This window comes from Medicago sativa, chromosome 2 (genome assembly GCF_051527215.1).
Source record: "Medicago sativa cultivar Bolivia chromosome 2, Bolivia_mono, whole genome shotgun sequence".
In the NCBI taxonomy this organism is placed as follows: Eukaryota; Viridiplantae; Streptophyta; class Magnoliopsida; order Fabales; family Fabaceae; genus Medicago; species Medicago sativa.
The window spans coordinates 77,082,454-77,092,447 of NC_140750.1; the positions used below are offsets into that span (position 1 = coordinate 77,082,454).

At 32.4% G+C, this 9,994-nt stretch overlaps 1 long non-coding RNA gene across 1 annotated transcript; it reads right to left on the reverse strand.

Moving 5' to 3' along the window:
- Positions 1-2,158: 2,158 nt before the first annotated feature.
- LOC146950931 (uncharacterized) lies at positions 2,159-6,376 on the reverse strand. Its single transcript, XR_015027740.1, has 2 exons — positions 5,885-6,376; positions 2,159-2,429 (listed from the first exon to the last, which is right to left on the reverse strand). It is a non-coding gene; the product is annotated as an uncharacterized LOC146950931 (long non-coding RNA).
- Positions 6,377-9,994: the final 3,618 nt, after the last annotated feature.

Here is a 9,994-nt window from a genome sequence, read left to right on the forward strand (position 1 = left end):
AATCGAAGCGTTTCAAACAAAAAGTATCCAGATCGAATCATTTCAAACAACTTTCGTCAAAAAGTAGTCAAATCGAAACGTTTCGACTGATTCCATGGAGAAGTGCTTAGATCGAACCATCTCAAACGGTTTCCTTCAAACAGCCACAATATCGAAACATTTCGAACGGATTCTTTTCGAAAAAGTACCAAGATCCAAAGCGTTTTGCCCAAAACTGTGTTGATGTGTGGTTTATTTGTGGTATGTGGTTTGAATCCATGAGCGTGGTAAGGGGAAGATGGATGGAGGATGAGAGAACGAGGGAGGAGAACGGCGGAGAGGTTAAGAGATTAGGGTTAGAAATGAGCTTCTGTGCGTTGGTTTGTTTATATACCCCTCCCCAATCTAGTGCATGCGCGTCTCTGAAGCTCATCGTGTGCCCTCCTTGTGCGCCGTTAGATCTTTGATCTAACGGCTACTGCTGATCCTCACTTCAATGGGAGCGTATGCACCGTTTGATCCAAGGGTTTGGGTCTCTGGATCCATCGTGTGGCTCACGTGGCTCCCTGAGACCCAGATCCGTTTGGTGCTTGGGCCTGGACTTTAGGTCTGGTGGTTTCCTTTAGTTCCTTAAGGTTTTTTCGCTTTTTACTACTCTGCTTTAATTTTTACACCCCTGGCTCATTTGAAAACTTTAATAAGCTTCCTAAAAAATTTTTGCATATACATTTCTTGACAATTTTGTGACCTTTTAGTGTTGATTTTACATGAAAAATTGGTAAACATAATGTGGTTGATTTTTCCTAATATTTTGTGGTGTTTTGTGCTAAAAATGAATGAAGTTTTGTTTGATTTTAATTCCAAATTGCTTGGTGAATGATTGTGGCCTATTCTTTTGATTCCATAGAGTTTAGCCACTGTTTGAGACTGACTTTGATGCTTGTGTGTGAAATTTAGATGGTTGCTTAGCTTACAAGTTAGTTGAGTAGTTAATAATGCAAATATGCTTAAAGTTTGTTTTAAAATGCCAAGTAAATCGTGTTGCCTTAATTCCCATTCCAAGACCTGATTCTAAACCTTTAAAAATGTATTGGAATGTGAGAATTATAGGTCATATGGTTCTTGCATTCTATGAACAAATTTTAGCCATGTTTGCACTCATTTTCTATCCTTTATGTTCTAGTGTTCCTCTTGCTTTATTTCCTTTGATATTGTCATGTGCTACTAACTCCTTTCATTTCATGTTTCATCATTTCATAAGCATTTCCATTTCATCCCATATTCATCTCCATTTCTTTCTTGCAATTTAATTTGTACCAAAATTAGAATGTAAACATTTAGGAGCTTTTTGTAATATTTTACTTTCATGCTTTTAATTTCTTGGCAAAGAGGCCATAGAATGTATTTAGGGTATGATGTAAAGGACAATGGACTCTAATGATGTACACCGACACAAGCACCGACACATGCACACACATCGCTATATAGCTAGAATATGCATGTTTAGATGTATGTTTAGGATTGTATGTTTAGATGAATGCCTAGGACTTATGCTTAGAAAAAACCAATTTTCCAAACAAATGTGAACAACTTCACACAAATCTTTTCCAAATAAACCTTGGGATCCAATATCCCATTGTATTTTCTTTTCCATTTTCTTAATCAAACTTCAATGAAAATAATCAAACTTTGACCTCTTTTGCAATTCACTAATCCAACCTCACTATTTCCTAATCTCGTGCCCTTGAGGCCTCTTTCTATTCTTCAAACCCCATTTTTCAAACTTAAAATCAATCAACAAAAACAAAAACATTTTTTTTGAGAGAGAACTACGGTGGATTTGATCCCTTAATCGGGTACGTAGGCAAGGAACAAAATTCCTTCAATTCAACTAAAATAAAAATTCAAACACTTTCTTCTCCCTCCAATTCTTCACTTAGCAAATTTTAGGTGTAAATAACATTTTCAAATAGCATTTAAAAATAAAGCGCGCGCGTAGAAATTAAAGACGGTTCCTATAGGTTACTATAGTCGTTATGGGTGCCTAACACCTTCCCGTAGCGAAAACAACTCCCGGACCTCGATTCTCAAGGGTTTTGTGTAACACCCCGTTTTCCCAACATAAAAATTTCATATTAAATCAGAGTATTTAAATCATAAACGGAATGTCACATACTACTTTTAAGTCATAAAATAGATATTAATAAATATCCTTCCAGGTTCAACATCATAAAAGTATGGAAATACGCAGCGGAAATAGTTCAACATGAACAAAGTCTTGGCACGCAGGCCTTATCAGAAAATCTCATAATTTGATTCAATACTTATTCGTAAAAAGTTCATAAAGACACGTAAGGAATAGATAAGAAAGCAAGCCCCATCCCGTTACGTATCAGAGCACCTAGACACAAGTGAGGAGTCCTCTCACGAACACTTCTAATCTTTAATACCTGCACATTACCCACGGTCGAGGCAACATATACGCAGAAGGGGTGAGATTTCTCAAACAATAATATTAAGCTCATAAATCATAAATTACATTTAACAACTTTAAACTTCATTAACTAGCATCATTAATCTCTTACATTAGTCATATACTTCATCTTATATCACCTTAATCATAGCATCATATATCATCATATAACATCAGTTACTAGTCATAAACATCATCATACATCATCAAATAATAATCACACACATCATCACATATATTAATCACGACATCATCACATATCGTCAAATATTAATCATAAACATCATAGCATTATCAAACATAGCATTATCATAACAACTTCATAATCAAATTCATGGTCAGCTTCATAATCAATCATCAACATCAACTTCATATTCAACTTATAAATCAATCTTAACGACTCAACATCTTAACCTCTTAAACTCTCGACATCTTAACCTCTTAACAACTCGACTCGACTATGCAACTTATACTTCTCAAATCATCTTAGACAACTTCAACAACAACTTAGACAGCTTCAACAACAACTTAGACAACTTCAATATGCATGTGGTACCACCAGGGCATTAAGCCCCCTTCGCTAAGGTCATATTTGGACCTGTCAGGCATTAAGCCCCCATCGCTAAGGTCATAAAGGACCTGTCAGGCATTAAGCCCCCATCGCTAAGGTCATAAAGGACCTGTCAGGCATTAAGCCCCCATCGCTGACTATGCAACAACACAACTCTAAATGCAACTTGGACAACAACGTGAACATCTTATACAATTCCATTAAAATGGACAACTTCTTAAATCATTACAACTTAGACCGACTTTTACATCTTAAATAAGGTCGACAACAACTTATGCAACACATATTAATTCATAGCATATCAACATCATAATATAACACATCCTTAAATCACACATCTTTATATAACACATCTTTAAATCAAATATCTTCAAATAACTCTTCTTTACATAACACATCTTTAAAAGCACGCATCTTCAAATAACACATCTTTATATAGAACATCTTTAAATCACACATAGTCAAATAATTCATCAATTACACTTTGTTAAATAACTCATCAATTACACATCGTTAAATGACATATCAATTTCACATCATCAATTTAATATTTCCCTCATTCATCACAATTATTTTACACTCAAGTACTCGAACTCATTTGATAATTTTCCCAGTAATAACTATAACTTAATTCTAATTCTTATCAAAATCAAGTTCCTATTCAGTTTTTGGTTTCTCCTTCCCAACAATCCTTCTACAATCCCTTTTTCTATTCTACTCAAACCATGGCTTATAATTGGCTCAACAATTATTATAACTCCAATATAATCAAACACCTACTCCAACAAATTTCTCTCTTTTTGGGTCATAATTGCAAATAACTACATCCTAAACATAAACTAAATTCGGCAGTGTCACCATATTCTAAACATCACAATTGCATGAGAAGAAACCTCATCCTATAAATCCAAAACTAAACTTATTTCACTTGACACTAATGTTTCAGTACATTACTCATAAACATACAGCCCCATTCTCCTTTCTAATCATTTAAAAATTAACTTATCTTATTATACGTTCATAAAGTGTGTACCTTAGCAACTTATCATCTAGCATGATCATCATTTCCTATGACAGTCATCAGCACTTACTTAATTCTTATAGGTTAACATAGAGACATGTATAAAAAAGGTTAACTAGGCTAGATTTGGCAGCATCACTAAATATATAAATCCCAAAAATAAATAAATTAATACCATAATATGAAGAAAAATCAAGTACATGTATAATAGTGACCCCAAAAATAAAGGAACGAGAATATGGTCATTGCAAGTGATTTTAATGAGAATTTTAGACAAAATTCATGTACTGTAGCATCCTGTGATTTCCGTATTTATTAAAACTATATAATTGGCTCATACATTCATATATATACTACTTGACAAAAGCAATTCATATCCATAAATCCAACAAAATATTAAGTTTTCAAAAATTGTGAAGCGTGGGAAATAGGTTACTGCAAAACTAGAACCGCAGATTTCATACATCAGAAAGTAGAATTGCTCATAAAAACTACATATATATATATATCGTTTGAGTCACATCCCAAAGTGATGAAACATACTATCATATTAATATTAGACAAACAAACAGCTCACAAGACAAACAATATAAGCACCGCATATTAAAAAAATACTTTGTGAAAACACCTGAACTGACGTAAGCAAACATAAGCAACACACATGTTCATGCAACAAAGAAAATATTCCTAATTTACAAATTAGGGTTCATACGAGAATAGGGTTAATTTATGAAAAGAAAATCATGGCTGACCATCGAAAATAATTTTTTATCAACCTCAATGAGTCAAATCTATCATTATAGCGATATATAAAAAAAAACACGAAACATGAATTGGTGAATAGAAACTCCCCCATACATTAATTCAACGGTTTTTCATCACCTAATCATCAATTCTCACTTAAACCCTAATTTCTCATAATCTCACAAACTCATCCTAAAGCATGTTAGATGCAATCTAATGATTCACAGACTTAATATTAGTGAAAGATAGTCTCACCCTTACCTTAGATTGTTTTTCTGAAATCAAAAGCAGCGTTCTTCGTTCCTAGGGTTCTCTATCTCTGAGTTCTTCTCTTTCTCCAAAAAGCGGTTTAACGTAAAAACTCTTTCTAACCTAAACTTCCTTATTTATAATACTAATCACTCTTCCTAAATCTATTTAGGCCCAATAACTTATTCTTCTTTCTATTCTAACCTCCAAATCTACTTACTCTAATAATTCTCATATTCTAATAAATATAAAATAATGCCACATAATAAAATACCAACACCTCATATATATAAATAAATCGCATAAATAGATTCTAACTTAATAAAAATAATTAAATAAAAGGAGGGCGTTACAACTCTCCCCAACTTAAAAGAATTTCGTCCTCGAAATTCAAAGCACAAGAGAAAATAAATTTAGTCATTACTTCTTCAAACAAAACACAAAAACCACATCAAGTTAGTCAGTTAAACATGATCACATAAAAAACATAACTACTAACTAGAAAACATGACGACACGACACAACGACTCATCTACTTGGCCGGACGGACCGACCTGCTCTGATACCAATTGTAACACCCCGTTTTCCCAACATAAAAATTTCATATTAAATCAGAGTATTTAAATCATAAACGGAATGTCACATACTACTTTTAAGTCATAAAATAGATATTAATAAATATCCTTCCAGGTTCAACATCATAAAAGTATGGAAATACGCAGCGGAAATAGTTCAACATGAACAAAGTCTTGGCACGCAGGCCTTATCAGAAAATCTCATAATTTGATTCAATACTTATTCGTAAAAAGTTCATAAAGACACGTAAGGAATAGATAAGAAAGCAAGCCCCATCCCGTTACGTATCAGAGCACCTAGACACAAGTGAGGAGTCCTCTCACGAACACTTCTAATCTTTAATACCTGCACATTACCCACGGTCGAGGCAACATATACGCAGAAGGGGTGAGATTTCTCAAACAATAATATTAAGCTCATAAATCATAAATTACATTTAACAACTTTAAACTTCATTAACTAGCATCATTAATCTCTTACATTAGTCATATACTTCATCTTATATCACCTTAATCATAGCATCATATATCATCATATAACATCAGTTACTAGTCATAAACATCATCATACATCATCAAATAATAATCACACACATCATCACATATATTAATCACGACATCATCACATATCGTCAAATATTAATCATAAACATCATAGCATTATCAAACATAGCATTATCATAACAACTTCATAATCAAATTCATGGTCAGCTTCATAATCAATCATCAACATCAACTTCATATTCAACTTATAAATCAATCTTAACGACTCAACATCTTAACCTCTTAAACTCTCGACATCTTAACCTCTTAACAACTCGACTCGACTATGCAACTTATACTTCTCAAATCATCTTAGACAACTTCAACAACAACTTAGACAGCTTCAACAACAACTTAGACAACTTCAATATGCATGTGGTACCACCAGGGCATTAAGCCCCCTTCGCTAAGGTCATATTTGGACCTGTCAGGCATTAAGCCCCCATCGCTAAGGTCATAAAGGACCTGTCAGGCATTAAGCCCCCATCGCTAAGGTCATAAAGGACCTGTCAGGCATTAAGCCCCCATCGCTGACTATGCAACAACACAACTCTAAATGCAACTTGGACAACAACGTGAACATCTTATACAATTCCATTAAAATGGACAACTTCTTAAATCATTACAACTTAGACCGACTTTTACATCTTAAATAAGGTCGACAACAACTTATGCAACACATATTAATTCATAGCATATCAACATCATAATATAACACATCCTTAAATCACACATCTTTATATAACACATCTTTAAATCAAATATCTTCAAATAACTCTTCTTTACATAACACATCTTTAAAAGCACGCATCTTCAAATAACACATCTTTATATAGAACATCTTTAAATCACACATAGTCAAATAATTCATCAATTACACTTTGTTAAATAACTCATCAATTACACATCGTTAAATGACATATCAATTTCACATCATCAATTTAATATTTCCCTCATTCATCACAATTATTTTACACTCAAGTACTCGAACTCATTTGATAATTTTCCCAGTAATAACTATAACTTAATTCTAATTCTTATCAAAATCAAGTTCCTATTCAGTTTTTGGTTTCTCCTTCCCAACAATCCTTCTACAATCCCTTTTTCTATTCTACTCAAACCATGGCTTATAATTGGCTCAACAATTATTATAACTCCAATATAATCAAACACCTACTCCAACAAATTTCTCTCTTTTTGGGTCATAATTGCAAATAACTACATCCTAAACATAAACTAAATTCGGCAGTGTCACCATATTCTAAACATCACAATTGCATGAGAAGAAACCTCATCCTATAAATCCAAAACTAAACTTATTTCACTTGACACTAATGTTTCAGTACATTACTCATAAACATACAGCCCCATTCTCCTTTCTAATCATTTAAAAATTAACTTATCTTATTATACGTTCATAAAGTGTGTACCTTAGCAACTTATCATCTAGCATGATCATCATTTCCTATGACAGTCATCAGCACTTACTTAATTCTTATAGGTTAACATAGAGACATGTATAAAAAAGGTTAACTAGGCTAGATTTGGCAGCATCACTAAATATATAAATCCCAAAAATAAATAAATTAATACCATAATATGAAGAAAAATCAAGTACATGTATAATAGTGACCCCAAAAATAAAGGAACGAGAATATGGTCATTGCAAGTGATTTTAATGAGAATTTTAGACAAAATTCATGTACTGTAGCATCCTGTGATTTCCGTATTTATTAAAACTATATAATTGGCTCATACATTCATATATATACTACTTGACAAAAGCAATTCATATCCATAAATCCAACAAAATATTAAGTTTTCAAAAATTGTGAAGCGTGGGAAATAGGTTACTGCAAAACTAGAACCGCAGATTTCATACATCAGAAAGTAGAATTGCTCATAAAAACTACATATATATATATATATCGTTTGAGTCACATCCCAAAGTGATGAAACATACTATCATATTAATATTAGACAAACAAACAGCTCACAAGACAAACAATATAAGCACCGCATATTAAAAAAATACTTTGTGAAAACACCTGAACTGACGTAAGCAAACATAAGCAACACACATGTTCATGCAACAAAGAAAATATTCCTAATTTACAAATTAGGGTTCATACGAGAATAGGGTTAATTTATGAAAAGAAAATCATGGCTGACCATCGAAAATAATTTTTTATCAACCTCAATGAGTCAAATCTATCATTATAGCGATATATAAAAAAAAACACGAAACATGAATTGGTGAATAGAAACTCCCCCATACATTAATTCAACGGTTTTTCATCACCTAATCATCAATTCTCACTTAAACCCTAATTTCTCATAATCTCACAAACTCATCCTAAAGCATGTTAGATGCAATCTAATGATTCACAGACTTAATATTAGTGAAAGATAGTCTCACCCTTACCTTAGATTGTTTTTCTGAAATCAAAAGCAGCGTTCTTCGTTCCTAGGGTTCTCTATCTCTGAGTTCTTCTCTTTCTCCAAAAAGCGGTTTAACGTAAAAACTCTTTCTAACCTAAACTTCCTTATTTATAATACTAATCACTCTTCCTAAATCTATTTAGGCCCAATAACTTATTCTTCTTTCTATTCTAACCTCCAAATCTACTTACTCTAATAATTCTCATATTCTAATAAATAATAAAATAATGCCACATAATAAAATACCAACACCTCATATATATAAATAAATCGCATAAATAGATTCTAACTTAATAAAAATAATTAAATAAAAGGAGGGCGTTACATTTTGCTTACTTTTTCCCTTCCCAAGAAAAAATAAGATATCACCGGTTTAAAAGGTTCAAACGTAATCAATGTTTGACACCCGAAAACCAAGATAAAACAACCATCTTCTCTAATTTGGTTAAAGTGATCGACATCTTCGCCTCACTCTCTAAATTATTTGCACATTTATTTTTGAATCAAGACGGCTTTCATTTTCACAGATCGAAAACATTGTTTTTTTGGAAAATTTCTCAATATCCAATCTAGTATCCATGATGTACATTTGAAAGATTTGTTATGTTCCCACATAACCACTTGTGAATTCAACAAGAAAAGTGGAACAAATAACAATGGCAAACAAACTAAATGATCAATCAAACCAAAGATTAAGGGTGCATTTGGATTGGCTTATTTTTTAGATTATGCAAATAAATAAGCTTTTATGTATTATTCATAAGCTTGTCAAGGTAGTTTATGATAAAACAACTTATAAAGATACAATTTTCGTTACTGAAAACTTATGAAATAACATAAAAAAAGCTTATTTATTTGCATAAACTATTTTTAATAGGCTTAAAAATAAGCTAATCCAAACAGGCCCTAAATGAAGAACAAATATAAAACATGCGCGCAAGTGCAAATGTATACAATCAAAACCAAAAACAAAGATAAAGAGTAGATGAATAACATTATTGTTTGTTGACACGGTTTGACCCAAAAAGATAACCTACATATGTTGGAGAGAGCAACACACTAACTCAATATCAATGAGTATTTACAAGAAATTACATAAGATTCAAGAAATTAGCCCTAATTGTTCACGGTGAACAATCTCTAATTTCTCCCCTTTTCTCCCTCAATGATGTTTACTTTATGATTAAGTAGAGAAATAACGAATCTTTTTCCCCCAATGGTTCTTAATCACCCAAGATGTTTACAACGTGTTCCCCACTCCAAATCACTCCAAAAGTTGCTCTGAACCATAAACCCTAATTTATGCATTTATTAATATTCTGTCACCCGATTTTGCTCTCCAACTTTTACAACAAAGGCAAAAACACTGATTGTATTTAAATTAACATTATAAATTT